Source organism: Drosophila arizonae, chromosome 3 (genome assembly GCF_054131065.1).
Source record: "Drosophila arizonae isolate 15081-1271.41 chromosome 3, UAZ_ARI_1.0, whole genome shotgun sequence".
NCBI classification, from domain to species: domain Eukaryota; kingdom Metazoa; phylum Arthropoda; class Insecta; order Diptera; family Drosophilidae; genus Drosophila; species Drosophila arizonae.
In genome coordinates, this window is record NC_142923.1 from 9,175,258 (window position 1) to 9,200,931 (window position 25,674).

At 35.4% G+C, this 25,674-nt stretch overlaps 1 long non-coding RNA gene across 1 annotated transcript in view; it reads right to left on the reverse strand.

The window, feature by feature from the left end:
* The window catches only part of LOC149269642 (uncharacterized), a 114,050-nt gene that overhangs the window by 50,942 nt on the left and 37,434 nt on the right, over window positions 1-25,674 (reverse strand). The window lies entirely within an intron of this gene.

Consider the following 25,674-nt stretch of genomic DNA (forward strand, 5'->3'; position numbering starts at 1 on the left):
TCCAAATATCCTGTACAGTCAAAGTGGGAATTTCTCACACGTCTGCACTTGTTTCGTCACACTGTGCACTCAGCATATCCTGCATGCCGAGGACTCTTCCTTGCTCCAACAAAATAGGGCAAACTGGGACAGAGTCAGTCGCACTGAAATGGGCTTAAATAGAAGTCGAGGCATGGGCATACGCATAGGCGTAATTCCTTGGTTGGCAGTGAGGCATGCGGCAGAACAAATTGAAACCAGGCAGCAAGAGAAAGAGATGAAGAGTGGAAAGAGAGAGAGAGAGACAAACAGAGTGAAGCAAAACAGCAGCATGGGGAATACAAATGTTTAACGAATGCATTTTCATGGTCACTCAAAGTGAAATTCTTGATGTTGAGAAAACACGCTGGACTCGCTGGGCTCGCTGGGCTTGCTCGTCGCTCGTTGTGGAAAGGCAGAACCCAGAGAATTCGTTTGACACGCTCAACAGTTCGATGAATGATGCGTCTGTCTATTGGCGTCTTGTCAGACCCAAAGACTTGTGAATGAAGCGTAACCAAAGAGCTATTGAAAGTTCAGTCAATAAATCTTAGGCACACGAAATATTATTTTGATAACTACAATATATGGAAAACAAAGAGAGAAATGCTCTGCAACCCTCCGAAAGGCATCCAACAATTATAAAGAAATTAACTTTTAATGTGCGTTAGGATAAAGATCTTAACACAATTATCTGAGGAACTTATTGAAAAAGGGCCAAATTATATATGTATATATAGTAGATTGTAATTACGTAAGAGGTGTTATCGACATTTGTCTATCTGGCACCTAGCGTGAACCCCTAAATGTACATAGCTGCTTTATCAGCTAAAGTCAATCTACTCAGCAAAGTTAATTACAAACTAATCACAAGAAAATGAAGCAAGAGAGAAACAAATAAAACATTAGGCTATCTGGCAGTAAAAGATCTGAGCAGTGGCCAGCCATATAATCGGAGGGAACATAATGCTATATGCACATGTCAAAATGTCATAGCTAATTTATAAGCAAGGCCGCCAGAGATCCATGTACTTCCACTGTCAAAACAAACACGAAATTCATGGGGGCAGGCGGCGAGGCAGTGGAGTGTGTGAAGAACTTTGGCTCCCTTTGGCATAAATTGTGTCTGCGCTCGCTTTGGCGTTCCTTTGGCGTTTCATTTTAATTTGAATGTAAATGAATGCTGCGCGACATTGGGCGCCCAGCCACATGGGAGCAGCTGTGAATGTGTCTGAAAGTTCTTTCAGTCCCTTCTCCCCCACGACGACGCGACGACTCTACTAACTGCTCCTCCCCCTACTCACGCCCCATTGTACACACCCACAAATCAGCGTTGGCAGGCGACACACAAGACACACAAGACAGACAAAACAGACAGACAGACCGTGCGACAGAGTGTCATTCGAGTATGGGAAGGGGGGTCTCGTTGGGGGGTTTTGCAGGTCTTGAGGTTAAGTGTCAGCAGGCGCTACAAAACAGTGACAAAATATTTAATTTTTGGGGCGTTTGTAAATATTTGAGCCACTTAATTGGCGGGGCTGGCTACAATGTTGTTGTCTGCCCCCCCTCCCCCTTGATTTATGAACTCGAATGGTAAACGGTTGAGAGCGTAGGGCAACGAAACTATATGCTAAGGCTAACTCAACTAACTTTCTTTTTGGTATATCCGAAAAATAATTGGAGTTGTATAGAAGTTGAAGTGAAGTTTGTTTGAAAATAAAATATAACTAAAGTAAAAGTTAAATAAATAAAGTAGATTAAATTCGTAAAGAATATGGAAAATCTGTAATTTTCTAATAGTTTATAAATTATTTAAAATAACTTTATTTTATATATCTTAATTTACTTTTGTTTTAAATTATTAGTATACAAAGTATCATTTATTTACTTTAATTAATATATTTAAATTGTATTTACATTTTTATCATTCAGTATACATGAGTTCTATATGTTGATAACACAGTGATTAATAATTGAATATATTATAAATTAAGATTATACATTTACTATTATTTGCATATCTTGAATATTAATCTTTTGAGCAGCGTTTGATATCTTGTTCACCTGGAATATTTTATTTAAATTACTACTAATATATATTATAATATATATAAATAAATATACATATTTTGATTTTTTAATTTTTTTTTTTTTACATTCCTAAAATATATTAGACTAAAATGTAATTATTATTATTGCGTTTTTTAATTTTAAACATTTATATATATTAATTTAAAACTCATACTTTTTTTATATATATATAAACGATGCTTTAATAATTATATATATTTTCAATTATTTTTATATTATATTATTGCACACTTGAACTCCCCTAACTAAATGTTTACACTGCTTCTGCTATCTGGCCCGTGCCTCTTCTTTATTTTCTTTTTGCGCTGTTTGCCTTTATCACACTTTGTGCAGCTGTGGGGATGACATTTACAAACTGAACTGGGCAATCAACGCGCCACTGCCACTCCCCAATCATTAACCCGAACATGACCAGGCAAACACTGTTTTGGGCCCTAACGGTAGATGGCCAGCCCAGCTACAACAACACTTGCAACATTATGCGGCACGTGCTGCGGCAATTGCCACGTGAGTGTGCCAGAGTCCATTGGGCAATGAGCTAGTTGAAGAGCCTCGGCGGCTCCATAACCTGCGCCATGATGACGCTGCCAACGCTTTTGCCGAGCTGGCGTCTGTCAAGTGAAAATTTGTAGAAATTAACGTTTTTTTTCTCCGCTTTTCATTCCCATTCTTATTCTTTTTATTTGTAATCAAATGAAATTGCAGAAAAAAATCAATAAATTATAAAAGACAAACTCTGTCATGCTATATCGAACTAGAGATCTATAAAGTTTTCTTTCCCATATACATACATATCTATATCTTCTGTTTTAGGGCCCTTTAATGACTTTATAAACGCACACATCAACGAAACATGTCATAGAAAGAAAAACGAAACCGTTCCCCTGCATAACCACAACTGTCAAGCTCATTGAACAGAGACAGATAGAGAGAGAGAGAGAGAGAGAGAGAGAGAGAGAGGTGGATAGAAAAATCAATTAGATAGCACTGGACGCGGGACAGTTTCGTTTGATGGAAAAACTCATATATCATTAACAATTTTCATGTCATATTGCATTTACGTGTGACGTCTTATAAGCCCCTTTCCCCTGCCCCTCGCCTTTACACCAACCAAGTTGAAATTCCCAATCGAATCGAGACAGACCGACAACCGTGTGCACATTCATCAAATATTCAAAATATAATATTTTACATGAAATCAATTTTCTAGAAGGCAAGCACAAAATTAGGCAAAATTGTCTGACCACGCCCCCTCTCGACAACTGGCGCTTCTATATAATTACAGTTGACCGGACAAAAGACGTTGGAAAATTGATTTTCTTTAGTGAAAGGCGTTTTATTGGCTTCCATCTAAGGGGCGTGTGAGGCAGTTGAGGTTAGCGTTGGCCAAAAGCAAAACAAAGGCTCTTACAAAGGGTTTATTTTTGGTTTACGGAAGAGAGGAAAGTCAAAAAAAAAAAAAAACAACAACCAACAACATAAGGCTGCAAAGCAAGTAAATCCCATTCTGTCCCTTTGCTGAGCATTTAATGCTGCTCTAAATGAGAAACTTTTTGCTCCAAATCCTTGTGGTCAACGTCTGACGAAAATAACACTCGTTTAAGCGACTAAATGTGTTGCCTTGCGTTTGTGTGTGAGAATACCCTGTTAAAACACTGGCAAGGAGTTTGAGAGACTCAATAAATGTAAGATAATTACGACTAAAAGACTATTGGGGAGATGTCGAGAGATTCTGAATCTTCGCATCGTGAAATAACAATGCTACTACTTTCTATAAAGATCTATGGATCAAAATTAGGTTTTCAGGTCAAAGGAAGTGTTCATAGTAAATTGTCTACATATTTAAAACTGATAAAATAAAATTGTATATATATATATTTTATAGCCTTAAAGTTTTTATATTATTTGTTATTTTAAAGACAGATAACGACAGCAGGAGAGATACGAATGCTTACTTCCAGGGTATCTAGCATATCAGACACATAGAGCTCTTTACTCTTTCAGCCTCTGCTGGTTTTATTTGCTGTTGTTTTTGGCAATTGATTAAAAGGCTTAGCATTCGAGACAATTGGCTATTTCTGTGGAACTCTGGTGCTCTGGAGCACAGCTAGTGGCATTAGTGGCAAATTAGTATCTGGCACTTTGGGTATACGGTTAAATGTTGGATGCCTAATGTGTGAGTTTATGGCTGAAGCCGAAAAACCAAATATGGGATTAGTGCTACACATTGCGGAAATTTATTTAGAGCTGAAATAAATGTGCACAATATGTAAATAATGAAATTAAATATAAGAAAATCAAATAAAAGAGCAATTAGAATATGCTTAACTTAAAATAAGATATATGAAGAAATAACAATTAAGTTTATAAACAATTTAAATTTGCTGTTGAAAGTCTCAATTTAGTATTTATTAAATTTTCAAAAAAATTCATGCAATGTAGGTTGTTTCCATTTGACTTTAATTTAATGGAGCTTTTTTAAAATTCCCAATGCTGGCTTATAAATTCTCATAAATTCTGTGATATGCAAAGAGTAGATAAATTTGGCTGCTATAAATTGTTATTCACGTCGACTACTTGTATACTCTTGCAAGAGGCCTTATCATTACTTGTCGAAATATAGTATGTATGAAAAAACAGAATACGATATTTAAATATATTCAGTAGAGCATTAAAAACAGAACTGATATGACCCTGATTGTTTATATATTTCATAACAAGCTATGAGTTTACATTTTAAAGCTTATCACAGAGTCTTCTATAGAAATATTACTATGCTATTAATAGCTATAAGTGAAAAGTCGATTGAGATATGACATTGCTTTAAAAGAATTTCAAAATTTTAACTCAGCCATAATATACATATATTTTATATATTTAGTATGTGTGTTATATCCGATAGCAAATAGTGTATAAATAATTCAACCAGTCGCATATACCCATTCTATGGTGCTTTTAGTTTTTGCTTGTTTCACATTGGTCAAGCTGAAATTTATTAATTTCTATGATATACGTTGACACTTTGATGAAACGTTGCCATTGAATGCAGATAAGCATAAGATATATGATATGCCAGATACAATAACAACAACAACAGCAACAACAAGAAGAAACAGCAGCAACAAAATGTTCAAAATGTTGAATACAATTTGTAAAACAAGCAAATGAAGAAACAAAAACAAAAAACGACAAATGTGAAATGTGAAATGAAACCAAAACGTGTTGCAAGCACATTTAAATAAATATATATATAAACAATATATATATATATATATATATATGTACATATATACCTTTCAAATCAACTCAAATTACGTTTCAAGAGGAAGTTAGGGAGCTGCATAACGACAAATGTTTCGACGCCAAACAACAACAAAACTGACCAAAAATCGCATTAATATGCATAATAAAAATACAATAAGAACAACAATAATATTTAAAAGATACAACACTTCATTAGCAGCAGACGACACAGCAATGAAATCTGTGGAAAATGAAAAAGAAGCAGACACGAGAGAGATATAAAAATATAAAAGTACAACAAGGTAAGTAGTAAAAATCTGCGGGTTCGACACGAATCTTAAAAATAAATAAATAAAATAAAAAAAAAAAAAACGGTTTAATTCTTTAAAATATGCAAAAACCGTAAAAAACTCAGCAGCAACAACAACAACAACCACAAGAGCTAAAACTAGTCATAACAAAAACTTAAGAAGCAGATGATTTATGTGTGTGAGTGTGTGTGTGTGCGTAAAAGCCAGGCCAACAGACACAGCCAATGGGCTTGGCCAACATATCGATTCGATACAAAAAGGCTAAAACGAAGCATCTGAAAAAATTTATGGAAAAAATTCTTTTGTTAATAATGTCTTAATAGAAAAATTGTTGCAAAAATATGGTAAAAATAAACCAAACCCCGGAGGCAGAGAAACAGAGCGGAGGAGGTGCTCGACTAGCAGATGCCCTGTAGTGGAAGGGGAAATGTGCTAAGACTAATTTTATGATTGATATTTGATCAAATACCTACAGATACCCTGTATTTTGACTTAATGTACACACTATATGCGATATATACGATAGACTAGTATATACTAATACAAATTATATTAATTACTAATGTTTCATATCGAATGTGTGGCTTTTACCAGCCTCGAATTAGTCTGTCAAGTCCATCTACCTTTCGTTCCTCCAATCTAAAGTTACAGGGTATCATAACAACAATTAAATGATGACTACTACAAGTTGACAGAGTCATTAAGCATTTTGAGGCGAGCTTCGATTTCGCTCTTTGAACTTTGGGCCGGGCCAGTCCACAGACCCGAAAAAGCTTCAAAACTTGAGCTTGTCTTCACATTGACTTTCCCATTGTTGTTGTTGCAGTTTTTGTCTTATAATTCTTTTCACGCCCACAGAAGCGTATTATGCCATATGGACAATTTTGTAGTTTTGCATTTTCTACTCAAATTTCACGTAATTTTTTACATGACCAAGAAGTCTGAAACTGACATTCTGAGACTTTGTTAAATGTATTTGAGAGTGTGGAGAACAAAATTTAAAAAATTAAGTGGGATTTATGTAGAGATTTTTTGATAGATAGGCTTAGATATGACAGCGGAAATATAGCTTAACTATTGATTAGCGATTAAGATTAGCTGTAAAAAAAAATAAATCGCCTGCTCTTCGATTCCATTTGATGCTGAAGCAACCAAATCTCTCAATAAAAACTTTGTTTTTTACAAAGAATAATTAGATTGTATTTACTTATTTTATGTACGATGAATTTTAATATATATAGAGTTGTTAATAAATTGTATTTGGTATGATACGCTCGAATTGAAAATTACATTTTCATATAAATTTCTTATTCTAAAAAAAAAGAAGTTGTTTCTTTAATATTCTTCTTGTTGAACTCTAATTATAAAAGCATGTTTTCATATAAATTCTTATTCTACAAAAAAAAAAAAAAAAAAAAAAAAAAAAAAAAAAAAGATGTTTGTTTAATACCTTTCTTATTAAACTCAAATTCATAAAGTATATTTTTATACAGATTTTTTACTCTGAAAAAATTGTATTTATTTAATAATTAGTTTATAAAATTTTGAATCAGAATTTATCAGCTAAATATAATATTTATAAAAATAAAATATTTTGAATATGTATTGCAATCTATTTAGTCCCCGCAGCAACTAATTTCGCTATTACGGATATCCGTATGTTAAATATATGAGCATATGCACTGTTTGTGTGAATGTGTGTGTGAAGGTGACTACACATCGTTAGGCATTTTGAAAGCATTCCCAGGCATTGCTCATCGCACGAATTCAACCACCCAATATTATATATATAACATATATCTAGCTGTAGAGCTAAAGTGGGTGCATGAAATTTTGATGGGAATTCGCTGTATGTCTGCGTTTGTAATTCTATTTGCTTGTATGATTTTTTTTTTTTTTTGGTTTTGCTGCTTTTCCTCTCATTGAAATTATTGACAACACAAATGACAATTTTTGCAAGTATGTTGCACTTGTCTCATTATTGCCACATGTGTACGTGCCACGAAGCGGAGGTGTTGTTGTTGCTGTTGCTGGTGGTGGTGGTGGTGGTGCACGCTTCTCTGCTGCCACTTTGATGTCTGGCCGAGTTTGGCACTTGTCAGTTTTATGGCTCAACATTTTTCCGATATGAACGCAAACGTGTGGGAAAATTATGGTCGAACGTTTTTCTGGGTGTCGATATGTATGTAATTGCTAATTTCTAACTGAGTGTGTGTGCGTGTGTTTTGTTGGTGTGAGTGTATCCGTGTATGTTATGCGATATGTTTGGGAAAGTTTAAGTGTTAAAGAATGCATGCACACTAAGAGAAAAGAATGAAGAACTTTCTAATCGATGCAAAAAAAAAAAAAAAGAGCAAAAATCAAAGTAATTTACGAGAAATTCTCTTCTTTTTTCCAATATAACCTATATATACGTCTATAGTAAGTGAACTGAAGAAGTATTACACTTGCATTGATCTACAAAAATAATCAAATAATAATCAAGAAGAAGTAAGATCGAAGAAAATTGGTAAAAATTCCTAACAACTCATTTCATATATCTTTTTTAAATTTCACAACAAGTTCTTATTTAAAACTCTGTTAAATATATAATTTAGAAATTATTTTATTTTAATTATTTATATTTTTATTTAATTAATATCTTTATTTTTTTCTCGAATCAGATTTTGATTTATGATTATTTCAAATTATAATTTGATTTAAAATTACTACACGTATATTGTTCATTTTCTCTCAGTGTAGTCAGTTTCAAGTGCAGGATATGCCTGTTGAGGGCAATCCTTAACGGGGTAATTCATTGGCTACAATGTTTTGCGCCGGCTTCTAGCAGAGCCATGCAGTCTGGTATGTTTTAGTAGATCGGTCTGGAGCGCTATGCGATCGCATCTCTCTGTGTTGTGGTCTCTTTGGACTCTTTGGGACTTTGATGTTCTTTGGTTTTGCTATTGAAATGTGCAGAGCACATGTGGCGTATATTGCGACTGTTTATTAACTACTAAACATAATGGAAACAAGTAGTAAAAAGTATAAATTTACTATGTAAACAACAATGAGCGCTGAATTATGAATGAAGATGCGAGACAAGAGAGAAAGACAGCAGATAGTACAAGTAGATATATAAATATCTATATATATGTATATATATATATATATGTGTGTATATAATGTATTACAAGTTGAGCATAGGAAATCGTTAAGTAGATGTTTATGGACGTGTATTGCCCGGTTGCGCTTTGTGTGCGTCGCTTTCATGTGGTCGTCGTCACATTTGTTGCGCCCCCTTTGATGCCGTTAGCCGCAGCAGGAAAGAGGAGAAGGTGGAGTCAATCGAAGGGGCATGTCTACTCTCTGATGTGGCAACAAATTGCACCGAAAGGTAATTATGACAAGTTATGTGCGGCCGTAAAATATGAATTCAGTCAGGGGTGGTCTATTAAATAGACACGATTCATATATACATACGCATATATATTTATAATCATACATACAGACACATAGCGAAAGTATATTTGTATAGAAAGCTTGCTTCAATTGCAATCATTAGACGCATAATCAAGTTATTAGCAATTTGTTACGCGTCAACAACTAAAACAAGCTAAAAGCGAGTGCACCAATTCAGACTAACTAGACTGAGAAATACTCTTTAATATATGTACTATGGAACAATGATCGAATTTCATGAAAATGTATTATTAATTTAAGAGAAAATACTAAGCACCTACATATATAGGGTAATTTTACAAAATCTCTTAATAATATTTACTATATGAATTCCCTGTTTTATAATTTATGTTTATCATAGTTATCTAGCTATACAGGGTATATATCTAACTGCAATCGTATGCCCTATTTTCACCACGTAAGGGTCCCGGGAGGCATTTGCGTTGCGTGTTTACGCAACTACGACAAAAATCAAATAAAATATGTACAAATAATTTGCCATGCGTAATTTGTGCAAATAATATGCGTAATTGCCTGACGAGTTGCGACATTAAAACGTATATGAGAGGAGAGCTGTGCGGGAGTAGAAGCAGTCTATATAGGGCTAGAGAGCTGGTTAAAGTCATTGCCGACGGCACATCAAAGCGCACACACAGACACATGCACGCGATTTTCTTTAAACAAACTACTGAAAATTTACGTTTCACTTTTATGAGACTTTGAGACAATAAAATTTAAGGCCACAGGCGACAAAGTAAACACAACAATAAACAATTGATTGTAAAAACGGAACGTAAAGACGAAGCAATAAATACACTATGCAAATGTAGAGCATGTGAAGGATGAGAGACTATGATGAGTGTATGCGAATTGGAGAGTAAGATGTTAAAGTGAAATATTATTATGGAAAGGAAATATCATATAAAAGAAATATTGTTAAATGCAATAGATGAAGAAGGAATTGCGACTCGCAGTCAATTATTTGCTGATATGAATTTTATATAGTATATATGTCTATGTATTTGTATAGCAGTCTGAATTAATCTGATATCTTCATCCATGAACGCCATAGAAAACTCTTAAATTGCAAAATAAAATTAAAACTAAATAAATTTTGAAAATGATCTTTCATCTTTTTATCTCGTGGATACATATATACTAAATTGAAAAAGTTCATATTTTTCAAATTAGTATTAAATTAAAATTTTGTTGATTTGAAAAATATATAATTTTAAAAATGAATTCAGATCAGTATTAAATTATTCATTTTATAATTTACAATCAAGTTTTTAATTATAAAAAAAAAAATAACACTTCTTTTTTTTAATATTTAGATTTAGATATAGATTTAGATTCCACCCGGCATATACATATATTTTACATTTATATTTTATATGATTAATATCATTATTATAAATCTACTTTCAACACATTTATATATTCCACATACCCTAAACTAGACCAGAGCATATAACTATGCCGAAGCCACATCAAAAATCAGTGAATCAGTTTGATGATTGATATAGTGACTGACTGAGGCAAGTGCTAAGGCAGTGCCAAGGCGTGGGCGGCAACTGGAACGGAAGTAGTTACAAATGGAAAGCCAAAAAACCAAAAGCAAAGTCAACAGAATTGAGGAAAAACAAATAAATACATTAGCCGGGACCGATTAAATAACTCAATTGGCAATTGCCTAGCGCGACAATCAGTTAAGTGCTCAATGCGAATGTACCTGGAGTCGAGAGTCGCATCAGGATAACAGATCCTGTTGAACGTACTGCCATTTGTGTGTGTATTAGTGACCTTGGCCATATCAAGGCTCTGGCCAGAGCCATTAACTGCGTGTGGCAGCTCATTATGTACATTTTGGTCAAACAATGTCGCATTGATGGGCGAATGGGCCGGCAAATGGGTTTATGGCCCATTTACGTGTCCTTCGGTTGCTATGTGCTGTGTCCGGTAATGAGCAATGCCACGCCCTCCGTCACCTTGATTTTTAGTACACTTAGTACACTTACTCGTATGACATTTGACACGCGCATTTACAAAATTAATAATGGTATCTCTTCTTGGGCAACGCGTGTTGCTGGCCAATTCCATGGAAAACAAGGCAACCTTAAACTAGACTTTGACTTTTGCCTTTGGCCAGAGCATTTCAATGGCAACTGGCATCCGCGGGTGTCGCAGCGCTTGTAAAATTTTATTGATATCTTTTTGTCTGATCGATTCACAGTTCTTGCGCTTTTGTTCTCTCTGACTGTTTAAGTAGTCGTCGTGCTGTTGCAGTCGGAGGACACGCGCCAGGAGCTGGTGACAAGTTTTTCCTTTTGTCACCGAGAGCACTGGGAAAGTTTGACAAGCATTTAGGACACTCTCCTCAAGGTTGCCTCGAGCGAGCCAAATGACTATGCAGTACCGGGGGGTGCTGGAGATATATAAATATTTACTATGCCAGGAGCCTGACACAAAAGTCCTTGAGAGTCTTTACTTAAGGGTTGCAATGCAAACATTGAGACTAGCACAAAATATATATGTATATTTATATATTTTTTATATATTTATGGAATAAATGTTTCAATTATGTTCATTAAATTATATATTACGACTTTAAGCTTAAATTATAAATTGAAAAATAAATAATATGGGGTTTTTTATAGGTAGTGGTATCAAGATGTTCAATTTGCATATGTTAAAAAAAAAATATAAAAAAATTAATAAAAAAAAATGTAGGCGACAGTAACCATGACTATGTAACTATAACTATATACATATCATATATGTATGTATGTATATCATAATGTAACATTTGTCATTCGAGGATCCACCATAAAAATTCATAGAATTGAAGCCAAGTTTACATATCTTTGACATGCATCCAGATCGTCAACTTCATGCGCTTAAATTAATAAATAAAAAAATATTTCGAGATAGCCTCACTTCCTTACAAATGACTTTTACTTGTACGATTCCCAGGAGAAGTCCTTTGGCCCATTCTTCCAGGAACAAATTTACTGGTACATCAACTAATCTGCAACTGTCAGAAACATTACGTTACACGTGTATAAAGATAAAGCCTGCCCCATATATCATTCAATCAGAAATCAGAAATGGGAATTTCAAATTCAAAGCTACCTGCCTTGATTGCGCCTTAAAAAAATAGAATAAAAAAATGAAAGAAAGAACAAGAGCAACGCCTTCGAACAGGGCACACTCGCCTAGTACCAAGATCATTAAGAGTTGTTCGACCCACGTTGACGACGACTACTCCATAAGTTGTGTGTGATTAATGATTTCCAGCAAATAGAGGCACAAATCTGTGGCCCGAACCACAACAATAGGGAGCCAGAAGGCACACCTATTAACACCAAAGTCGAGGTTGGCCTAGCACCTACATGGCATACAGAGGATAGAGACTCTGGGAGACTGGCTTCCACGAAGCCAACAACAATTGCAGCAGCGGCAGCGGCAGCAGCAGCAGCAGCAGCAACAGCGGCAGCAAACAGCATTATTAATTACATGCATTAATTTCTGGCAACAGGGCAAGTGTTGCAATAGCTCTAGCTTCATATATATAGAGAGAGAGAGAGAGAGAGAAACGTGGGCCAGGTTTTAGGCGCCACTGTTGATGGATTCGTGGCAAGCACTGTCTGAACTGTGATGTGATGAACAGCCGTCTAAATTATGGAAACGCGCCTGTCACCCGCTGAGAGACAAACGAAAAGAGCTCGACAACTGCCCAGTTAGACCCCACAGGCAGGCAGCCAGACCGTGCAGACCATGTGAACGAAAAAAACCTGTAAGTTTTAATGGTTATACATATAACGTAAAAAATGCCTAGTATATCATCTACTCACACACACACGGACACACACGAGCATACACTCACACTCATGCAGTGCAGCCGCCATATCGTTAATTTAATTTGTGCAATTTTGTGGCCAAATATTTTCCACACGGCCACAACTGCCAATAAAGCCCACGCAAGCGCAAACCTGGCAACTTGGTTGGCCAGTTAACCACCAACTGCACAAAATCTCAATTGCGACAAGTCTTCACATATATACTCAAATATACATATATATATATAAGCATATATATATAATCATATATATATATATGCATCTCTTTTTGGCATAAGTTTAGCTTTGGTCGCTGAAAACAAGTTTTTCCAGTTTTTTGGCCAATTTTCTTTGTGCGCGCGCAATTTTTCATAATTATACCCTGTAATTTAGAGGGCTAGCTCTAAGATCTTTACATGCATCTCTTGGAGTGTTTGTAAATCCTAAGAGATATGAAATTTCTGGATATCTTAGGCTCCCTTTCTTTAACACTTAAAGTTAAATCAAATATTCCAAAATAAGAGTGGTTTAAATAAATAAAAACTCTTTATAAATGAATAGGATTGCTTCAAAGTAAGATTATCATAAATAATACATATAAAATGCAAAACTTTATTACAATATTACTCAGCCGAATAACTATGATAACAAAACACATCTTTTTTAAGGATTCTTCATTAAGAACTACATATAATTCACACAAGATTAAGTTAAAACAAAAAGCAGCAGAACACTACGTTAATAATTAAATAAATAATAGCCCATTTTTACCTGATAAACAAATATACAAAACTATACAATTATAATATTAATTATAATTATACATTTAATGTATAAACGCAATACAAAATTGAAAAAAAAAAAAAAAACAGAACTATATTAACATTAAAAAACTAAATATATATAACTATATATATGAATGTTGTACAGTGTTAGGAGTTTCATGTTGAAAATTATTTTTATTATTATTAATATAGTTATTTAAATTTGTTTTTTTTTTTTTTTTTTTTTTTTTTTTTGTATGTTAAAAATGTTATAAAAATAAATCAATTTCGGGAATCAATATAGGTCAATTAAATGGGATTCGGTTCAGTTCAGTTTTTTGCTGACTTTACTTTGACAACTATAGTTTTCAATTTCGATTCCGATTCGGCAGAAATATTGCTAGAAAGGAATAAAAAATCTATGCTATATTTAATAAATATAGTCCTGAAGTAGATGAACTAATTTAGATGGCCGTTGACAGTGGAAATGTATATAATTAATGAAATAAATATTTATATAACATTTATATAAAATAATTAAGAGAAAAGAGAAGGCTAAGTGGTGTCACATATTATAGATATTTCATATTAATTAATTAGATATGAATGATATTATTTTTTCTCAACTAGCACTTGTAAGCCTCTATCAGCTGATATTCCAGGGCATTTGCAGGTCCATCAGCTGGCACTTACAGCCCACTTGGCTACTTGTTTTAAAAAAGACACTTTGGCGCTTCCTGTTTGGCAGAGCGAAGGCAACACTTGAAGTTGCATTCGCTGCAATTTAGTTGCATTGTTTTTGTTGTGCACGCTGCACGCTTCCATAACAGCAAAGCCCCAAATAAAATAATACACATAGATATCAGTATATATACATCCGATATAGTCAAACACACATTAGCACATATATATATTTATATTTAATTCACAAAAAGCTTTTTCGCAATTACTGTCGATAAGGCAAATGTGTTGTCTGTGTGAAAATTGTTGATCGAATTCCTGGAATTAACGCCAGCAGAACGGAAGCGCTTTTTGGCAACGTCGTCACTAAAAGACATTGTCGGATTGTTGTTGTTGTTGTTTTTGCTTGTTGCATTTGAATTTGAGTAACTGCTGCCTGACCCAATTTGTCAGCGCTTTGCAGCCGCTACAATTCTGTGTTATAAAATCAAAAAGTAAAATGTATAAAAAAGAGAGAATAAAGACAACAACAAAAAAATTAAAAAATAAATAAACCTGAGACGCTTTTGAGTTTGACGCGTGCCCGTGGTCAGCATGACAAGCTACAAAAGTTTGTAAGAGACTTGTTTGTTTTTTCTTCTTCTGCATTTCTCTTGTGTATTTTGTTGCACATCATTGTTGCAACATCAGCAGCAGCAGCAGCCGCCGCAGCAGCAGGCGCGTGTTGCATACACTTCAAGTGTTCGATCGCGTCAGAGTCAAACTCTCGAGTGCTAATAAAATATTTAAAATAAAAAAGAAACCCACAGAGTGACTGACAGTCTCAACAACAATCGTGAGTTATTGAGGCAGCTAATCTGGGCTGGGCTGGGCTGGTCTGGTCGGAGATCTGGGCACGGGATTCGAGCCCTGCCTGGCCAACAGATCCTAAGCCTGTTAGACAGACAGGCGGCCGCGCATGAATTGTTGTTGCTGCTGTTGTTGTTGTGCGTGTGTACATATGTAAGTGTGTATGTGTGGGGTGCATAACAAACAAGCTATTTAACACCGCAACACAAAATGCTGAGCAATCGCCGCAATGAGACAGCGAAATACAAGCAACAGATCTACCGTAAAGCATGCTCCGCTCAGATATACCCAGTACATAGCTTTATTTTATATATGGTTGGTAAATCCAAATCAAACGGAGTTTGTTCAAGCGCAAATCTACTACAGATTTCCTATTCTGAGATCCGAATAAATATTGTTTTTCCCAAGTATCGATATCGATTTAATTGTGAGACATAAACAACTTTGTTTCCCATTAATATCGATAGTTTCCATAATCACATATGGCCATAATCGATATAAAAAAAAGGTGACCATAAATGCAAATTGAATAAAATACTTTTGATATCTATTAAAGCTACTTATTAAGTTATATTCAATAACCAACTTATCTAATCATTGTAAATGCAAACAGGGTATCATCCGAAAAAATTACTGCAGAATACACACAGTTGAGATCTGAGATCTCTCTATAGAGATTCACAGCTTTAAAGTCTCCACACAGTACCACAAAAAGTGTCGAAGATCAAAATCAGCAGCGTTAGCTGACGATGCCAAGGAGGGGCTATGGTCGGCGGTGGACGGGGGTTAGGTGAATTGATCGCGTCGATTAATTTGTCTTGCGCACACACACACAGTTATAGAAAGAGAGAACTGCGAGACCAGTGTCTGGGCAGCATGAGTCTGCAACATGTTGCCTGTGCAGCAAATGGAATGCACTTAATCACGATTAGTTGTAATCGATAAGCACAGTGAACCAACCAGCAACAGCAACAGCAGCAACAGCAGATTCAAAACTTAGAATCAACAGCAACAACAACAACAACAAGAACAACAAACAACTTAAATAAAATATATGTGAGAGTATTTTCTATTCGGGGTGGTCTACTATTTAAGCCATTTGCATATGAAAAGCTCAACACGGCGTTGCCTTAAATGGCTGCTCAATGATTTCAACATAATATTGTAAGGCATTGTTATGGCTGTCCTCCCCAGCCTCTTAGTTTTAACCTCCCCTCCCCCTATCAATCAATGATAAATGGCGCAATTTATTAAAATCAACAAGCCCACATTCCAGCCTCACTCTCTCCTTCCCCCTTCGAGTTGCTGATCCAGCTGCAGGTCTGCTCCTCTTGACCAACTCAATTCGGTGCTACTAATAATTTGGAATTTATCAACATTTGTTAGCCGCGATTATGAATGACGTGTGAGGCCAGAGACCGGCCGGACAGAGCCAAAGCCTCGGCCAGGTAGCCAAATGGTCGCCAGCCAGCATCCAAATCACAAAAATCTCTTGTATTCATTCATAAAATGTTGCGCCGCGGGTTGCCTTTCATACAAAAAGAAACGAAGCCTTATGCAAAAAAAAAAAAAAAAAAGTTATTTGTTTTCAATTATTTTATCTGTTCGCATTAAAAAACGTGTATTTCCAAAAGAGAAATATATACATAAATGAATTTTTCGCTTTCAGGTTTTATTTATCGTCGACTGCGTGTGTTTGTGCGTGTGGAATGCGTTGTACAACACTTATGTCAATTGCTTTTAACAATTTGTGAAATGTAAAAAAAAATCGATTTGCAATTATATTGATCAAAATTTATGGATATTCCATTTATGATTTAATCTTTACATTTTTTGCACTTAAAATGCAAAAATAAAAATACATCAATTGATTTATAGGAAAAAAGTTTGCGTAAATTAGTAAAAATAAAAATTGATACACAAAGAATTTTCTATGAATAAAATGTATTATCAATTTAGGTAAGGAAGAGTGCAGCAAATGGAATTAAAATAAAAGAGAATTATGACTTATTTATAATATTTAAATATAATTAATTCATATTTAAAAATAAAAATGTAAGAGAGATAAAATACATTTAACAGAGAAAAATTAAGAAACAGTAAAATATATGGATACATAATTATTATCCATATTTTATTTATTTATTTATATATTTAATTCTAATATTTAAATATAGATAAATGAATACGACTTACAGTCAAAGCACTGGCTTCTAAGACCTTCAGCTAATATTACATTCAAGCATACAGTCTTACAATCTCATATAAAAAAAGAATATACGCACGCACACTTATGATATTTACATTTCAAACTATAACTCATTTTTTCACCTTTTACAAACCTCATCCTTTTACCACCTGACAAAAAAAAAAAAAAGGAAGAAAAAAAACATACAAAAAATCCAAGGCCCAACAAACAAATATTGAAAGCAGATTTACAGCAATAAAAAAAAAAGAAATAAAAATCAAATATAATATAAACCCAGACGATGCTAAAAAACGCTCCACTAAATTTCTGGTACATAAGACGGCGCCACGTGTGGTCCCTTGTTGAACATGAAGCGAAAAATGCATTAAATCAAAATTTTAAACAAGTGCAAAAATGTCAATAAAAAAGCAGAACGAACCAAAAGCTCTTCTGAGTGTGAAGAGCTGAGAGAAAGAGAGAGCCTCTCGGACGTAGCATGCTGTGCATTTAATTTTCAGCTTTTGACATATTTATGATAACTTGGGTCATTTACGTGCAACCTTTGTCTTGTTGAACAACCCAAGTTGGTGCCCCGAACGCCAGGTGGAAGGTGCTGCGCATGCGCAACGCTTCACGTCCCCACCTTGTGGCATTCCACACACACACACATACAACAGAGAGAAGGCAAGCGAGTGCCAAAAGGGCAACCGAGAGAGTGTGTGAGAGACAGGCAGAGAGAGAGAGAGAGAGACTCGGTCAGGGCAGACAGTCAGTCAGCAGACGACGCGGCAGGACATCGTTTAATTGCGAACAAGTTTTTTAACACGATGTTGTACAACTTTGCCTTGTTTGCATAAGCCAAAACATATAGTAAAACACAACTGGAAAATAATGCCGCAAACGAGCTGATGAACGCACAGATACCCTTGTTAGCTTATCTCTTTTGGATGCTGAACGTTTAGGATGTGCAGAAATTCAACTATGAAGAGACTTCAGTAATGTTGTGTCTAAAGCTTGACTTTAAATCGATATTTATCAATATACTGCAATGAAGTTTTTTTGAGATTATCTGAGCCAAATAATAATAACTCATATATATCAATCGATAAAACTTATTTTTTGTAGATAATCGATACTTATCGATTTAGTGCAAGGTAAATATCGATTTTCTGCAAACAGCTAGTAAAGTTTGATAAAACAGAAATATCGATTCGACTGCTTAACGAATCTCAATAATTCGAAATGTCAAGGGGATTTTGTTTCGATTTTCACAGAAATTCAAATTTTTAAGAACTATTTTTCTATTCAAAGGGATAGCATTATTTCGATTTTTCGCGATTTTTGATTAAGCGAGGTACACATTATCGAGACTCGACTTTATATTTATAACATATATTTGTACATATATTTCTCAATGAAATGTATTCAATTGTAGCTTTAAAGACTTGCTCTAAGAATCAATTTGAACAAAATATTACTTTAATTTCTTTAATAATAAAATCTATCATTAAAAAATTAAAGTTGTAAATATAATTTAAGTATGCCAATCAAAAATAAACGAGCTTATACTTTACAGGGTATTAGCCTAAAATCTCCCCTCTATATGATTGTCAAGCTTGCAGTTAGTTGCTCGCATTTCTGAGCTCGTTTATTTAGAGCTACGTTTATTTTGGCTGATTATCCTGCTGCTGACCGCTACCCGCTAGCCGCTGTCCGTTGGCTCCGTTCCCCCCACTTGCTTATCTGTGATAATGAGTCTTAACAGCAATTTTTATTATTTTTTTATTGGAATCAGCAGCTGCCCTTGGGCCAGCCATCACACACTGAGAGGATCCTGGCTCAGCGTTGATCCTGGCGCACTGATAACGCGCTGAAAGCCACACCACAAATTAATTAATTTATGAGCCAAAGCGAGCGACAGGTCGGACGGCAGCGATGGCAACGCGTCTTGGCATTGAGAAATGCGCCACACTGATGAGCATAAAATTGTTGACCATTCTCGCGCGAGAGTTAACCCACATTCGCCACATTCGTGGCCAGTCATAAATTCCAGGGACAACAACAACAACGACAATGAAAATTGTTCATGCTAATGAGCCGCACGCTAACTGTACAAATGTCTAGGCACTGCAAAAAAAAATGGGAAACGCGAAAGAGAAACTGAAACTGAATTATAAAATAAAAGTGCAACACATGTCCCTGCTCTGGACTCGGACTCTGGCCATAGGCTTAGCCAAATGAAGCTTGGCTGCTCGGCCGCCTGCGCCTTACCTTGCCTTGCCTTGGCTGCTTTTTTGTCCTTGCATGGCATAACTCATAATTTTCCACTTTTTCTTCTCAGTTGGTAGGCAACCCTTCTCCCCTCCGCCCTACTCCACACCTTCACCCACCCTACCACCCGTCGTCTACTGCACGTTGTCAGGCAGCCCACACACGACTAGGTCTATGCGCCCGAGCATGGACTTAATTTACACTTTTGTGCTGGGGCGCGTGTTTATCGCGCACACAAAATCTCAAAACTTGTGGGCAGTGTTGCTCGGTCGGTGAGTGGGAGGGGAGGCGGTCTCTCTCGGTGTGTGTGTGTGCTATATGACTGCATTTTTATAAGCTGCCAACATGCGAAAATGGGCTTTAGCAGTTGTTATGAGTGTTAACACTCTCATACCTAGCTTACCTCGCAGTCCAGAGCAGAACGAAACTGAAACCGAAACTCAAATTCTCCGACTCTCTGAAGGCTTTATACATTTTGGATACCCTTGCGTAGAGGTTTATCAAAAATACTCAAGGAATGTGCTGCAGTTTGAGAAAGAGTTCATCTAACTGATTTCTGTTTTGAAATTTTTCGAATATTTTATATTTATGGATTAGAGTCAATAGAATCAATTTTACATATCTCCAAATAAATTTTGCTTACAGATTTTTAATTCAAATATAACAAACTTATATATATTTGTAAAAGAAGAGCAAAAATATATATACTTCTTCTTTATTTATATATATTTTTTTTCATAAATTATTATTTTTTCCCAGGGTTCGACAGAAAAGATAAGAAAATATTGTTGAAAGATGTGTATACTTTTCTAAGTCCTAAGTTCTTTATATATAGGATTGAAATGATATATCAAACAAATTATTTTTTTTTTTAAATTACTTCAACAGAATTACAAACCATAAAATATTTAATTTAATTTAACTTATTCTCCATATATTCCTAATAAGGGTATTCAGTTTTCAGCAATTCAATAGCTAATTTTTCTGGTTCTGGGTTATAATTATTTTTGGACTGGTGATATAATAGTTTTAGTGCTATCCGAGCTTAGTTCTTTGAGCATGCGAGTGCTGTAATTTGCAGTAAATGTTGTAAAATGTCTGCCGTGTAATTTAATTAATAACAACAACAACAACAGAAACAGCTACAGCTACAGCAACAGCTAGAGCTACAGCTACAATTACAACAGCAACAAAGCAACAAAAAACGAGCAGTGAAAGTTTTGCAGTTATTAGTACGTTATAAAAATAGACTTTTATATAAAAGCAACAATGTGAGTGAATGAGCCGCTAGCAGGAGGAAGGGAATGTCGCTTGGTGTGGCTTTTATGGTCGTGTTAGCAGGCAAGAATTTGTTATTATGAGAAATGTCAACTAGTTGAGCTAGGTGAGGTCCCACACAAGCCCAAACTCAACGAGGGTAATCTTAATTTTTTGTTGCCAGTTGCTAATTTAGAAGCCATATATCAACGGGGTGCAGCAGCAATTCATAAAGTCATGATATCAAGCGACAGTTCAGGGGAGTTGGGCTGAAGAAAATGCTTTAAAAATTATGCAATGTTTGCATAGGTAAAAGTTTTCAAATTATATAGGCTAGCATATGAAGGCGATTCCTGAAGTTATTGAGTCATTACTTAGCTGAAGGGCAATGATAAGAATAGAAGAAGAATAGAAGTAGCAAAGAAAATAATCGCAAGAGAGAAAGCATGAGATGAGTTTATATGGAATATGGAATATAAGAGTTATTAAAGGGCTTCTGAATAGTAAAGAGAAAAAGGAATGAAAAAGGACTAATTAGATTTGACAGCCGACTGTCAAAGTTACCATATATCTAGTATATTTGCGTATCTAAGATGATGGTGATTTGTACCATGTTAAATCGAAAAAAAAAATGATATCCACTTGCAAAAAAATTAGTTCTCGATAATTCGAATGTCTGTGCAAATCTAAAAAAAAAACTGATCCCATTGCAATTTTGAATTAACAGGACTCGACTATACATAAAAAGCCAGTGCTGCCACCTAGTAGCACATAAAGGGCAGCACTGCAACATATTCCTCACACAAATCGGGCTATTCAATTGTGAACTAGTACCTGACGTTGCCAACCAGTTTAATTTTAGTGATATGAAATATCTATGAACTATGGCTAAGCCCACGAACTTTTTAGGCACTCTTAATGCCCATATAAAATTCAAGACAAGTGCCCTAGGTTTTTCTTTCAGTGCTGCCAATCGAAATCGAAATCAGTAAATTAAGGCAATTACAGTTAAATATTTAAATACAGTCCAGATTACATGCATTAAAGATGATCGCATGCTTACATTGTATGCTAGCCCAAGCAAAGCATATCTCAAAGCCTGCAACTTCAAGCCAAAAAATTTCCCACTTTGCATGTTTGGGGTCTGTTGCATTCGCTGGCTACGTGCAGAAAATAACACGGCGATAATATTAAATTGCTGTCAACAGGAAAATATGTTGGTAAGTTTTGCAATTGTTGTGTTTTTGTTCTTTTTTTTTCTCAATTGATTTTCTGTCAGCGGTGCAAAACACTTTTCCACATTTCTAATTTTCCATAGTTCCAAGTGTTGATATGTGTTATATGGTAGTTTCTTATCAACAATGCAGTCTATTAGTCTATGCACAAAGCTGACTGACTGACTGACGGACGGACTGACTGATGGAATGACGTACGAACATGCACAGAGGCAAACAAATAATAATCAACGCGCCAACATCAAAGGCGAAACAATTTTCCCAAGTTTTTCCTGTAATTGCCAACATGCGCGCTAGGATCATAAAGGAACACACAAAACATAACCTTCGTTGTTGTTGTTGTTGTTCGGGGCGCCAAACTATTAACCGTGTAGCTGTAAAAATTTGTTAATGCCTTTGTCTAAACATGTGCGTCGGCAGGTGCCTAAAATTCATAGACTCCAGGTCCACCTTGACTGTTGAGCCAGCAGCTGAGCGCCTCCCAAGCCAGCGCAAGCGAAAGGAAAAGGGGTTAAATGTGTTTATTTGTTTATGGGGCGCCCCCCGTTGCCAGCAGAAAGAAGAAAAACAAAATATAGCCAAAGAGTGAAACAAAAAGGGTTAGGCTATAGTTAGTTGATGCCCCAGTGCGTTTGACTAATGTCTCATTTGCATGCCAAAAGCAGTTAACAAGTCTGAACAGCGCCGAGCACAGAGAGCAGAGCCGCCAAAAATTATGCCTTGCCTTGCTTTTAAAAACAACTTAGTGGATAATACACCCCTAGTGTTAAGCCGGAGCTACCCATCCATACAGACAACCAAGAGGAGCAGCAACAGCAACAGCAACAGCAACAGCAACAACAATAACAGCTCCGAGAACAACAACAACGACACATTCATTTCCTTCTTGGCGCGCCTCAAGTGTTGTCACCTGTCATAATAAGTGCGGAAGCAGCAAACGGACCCAAAGAAGACCCAGCTAAATGCAAAGCAAATACGAATATGGCAAAAGCAAGCAACGAATATGCAATACCCTTACGATAGACTTAAAAGTTAATTAAGAACAAATGCCAAAGTAACATCTACATAAATGATTTAAGTTATTTAGGATATGGCAGAAGAAATGACGAAAATATTGATAGAGAAATATCAAAAATTATCGTCACAGATAGAAAACCAGAGAAAAAGAGACAGTGAGATGAAAAAGTAAAATAAACGTTGAACGAAAGAGAAGAGAACTAGAGAAGAGTAGAGTAAAGTAGAGTAGTAAAGAAACAAAGAGAGTTAAACAGAAATAGAAATATACTGAAAAAGGTAAAGAGGCAAGGTAAGAGAAGAAGAAGAGCAGAAAAGTAAAAGTAAGAATAATCAAAATAGAATGAAAAGTCGAGGCAAAGACAAAGAGTGGGAGTGGATATGAAGGACAAAGACAAAAGAAAAAGTTGGAAGAAAAAAAAAAAGATATAAATGTGTAAGACAGTAAACTAAAATTATGAATGTAATGCAAAACAGATTTAAATAAATTGACGATATCAACTAAATAAACTAATAGAAAGAAAAAAAAAAATATTCCTAGTTTCTAACATAGTTATAGCTGTATATAACTTTGTTATACATTTAAACGAATAAAAAAAATAAATAAAAATACAAAAAATATTTTTTAAAGTTTAAAAAAATATTAATAAATAAATAAATAAATAAAATAATCTTATGTTTAAATATAAATTAAGTAATTCATTTGAAATTACATTAAGGCAACGCAGTAGTCAATATACCCCACTTTTCGTCATTCTTAAGAAAATATTACTGCATTTGCTTTCAATTTATATTGTGAGCGTTTGCAGCGTAGCCTGCCGCTAGTTTTCAATTCATTTTCATAATTGCAGCAAATGTAAATTGCAATATAATTGTTTGCCTCTCTTTCTTGCTGCAGCAGTGGTTGTTGCTATTATTGTTGGTGCTGTGGCCATTTCTTTATGCAGCATATGCGTGTTGCACTTGAATTTGTTTGCAGCGACTGTCGCACTTGAGCTGAACCTGAACCGAACTGAACTGAACTGCATTGAAGAGCCTGAAGAACCTGCGAGTGCGAACCTGTTTCGAGTGGATTGTTAGGTGTTGTGTTGTGCTGTGCGGTTGAAGAATTGCCGACGGAGCCGCCGCTGCTACTTGGGGGCCCGCTGAAACGGAACCGCAAATTATTTTAATTTGCGTTAAATAATGCAACGAGGTGAGAAAAAATTAAGAGCATTGCTGAATGAATTGAAATGAAATGAAATGCAAAAAAAAAAAACCGAAGTATAGAAAAAAAAAAAAACAAAACAAAAGATGCAAAAAAAAAAAGCTCGTAATAACGCTGAGAGAGCAAAAACTTTGGAGTATTATGACATATGGACAAGTCATGCGAGTTTTGTGTGTTGGAGCTGTCAGAGGAAAGCCTTGAAAGCCTTTGCTGAGAGTAAAGAAGATAGAATTGTTCACTGTTATGGACTAAAGTACACCCAGTACAATTATCCTTTGGAATTCGAACTGAGGCCTTAAGTATAGAGTTGTTTGACAGGCAGATATCCTGTAATTGATATGAGTATTTAAGTGTATTTAGAATAAAACAATAAATTCTTATGAAATTTAATGTATCTGTATTTTTATGTAAACAAATAAATAAAAAATAAATTTAAAAAACAATAAATCCAGATAATCGAACCTTACTAAAAATATAAATATTACGTTCTAGATCTAGATAAAGCTTCGTATATCCGGAATTTCATAGCTTACAAAATATTGACTAAATAGATAACCTTTATAACAACCATTAGCATTTCTAAAAATCTTCATAGTCCAAGCTCCAAGCGTTCCTTTTCTCTTCGGCTACAGGCAGCGCTTTTTAAGAGCTCATCATTTTATATCTCTGTTCAGCTAAGCCCTCAATGTCCCCGCTAACAAAAAAAAACAAAAAAAAAAAAAAAAAACAAAAATGAAACGAAAAATAATTGCAAACAGGGTATTACGAGAAGAGCGTTTGTCAGTTGCGCCTGTAACACTCATTAGCTGACAGCAGAGTTGTCGAGGTATCAGTCGTTTGGTCGCTCGGTTGGTTAGCTGTCTCTGCCCCCTTTCATATCCTGGCACAAAGTTAAATGTGCCGACCTGTAATTTGCCTGCAATACGGCGGCGCAATAAACTCAATTTACGCTGCCAGCTTCGAGTGAGGCGAGTGCCACATGCCCCCAGAATGAAATACCTTTGCAGTTAAAAGTGCGAGTCCGAGTCGAAAAAGAAGAAGAAGACGAAGGTGTTTGCTGTTTGGGTTTAGGTTTGGGCTTGACTTTGGGCTCGGGTTGCCCGAGCTCCTTGTTGTAACGTGTTCATTGGGCTGGCTATAACGTAATGTTTATGTGAAATGGCTGTAGGGTGCTAAAAGCGAACAATGCCACGCAGTTTAGCTTCTGACATGTTGGGCAACATTGTGGCGTTGCCAACAGCTCGCGCATGTTGCTAAACTTCAAG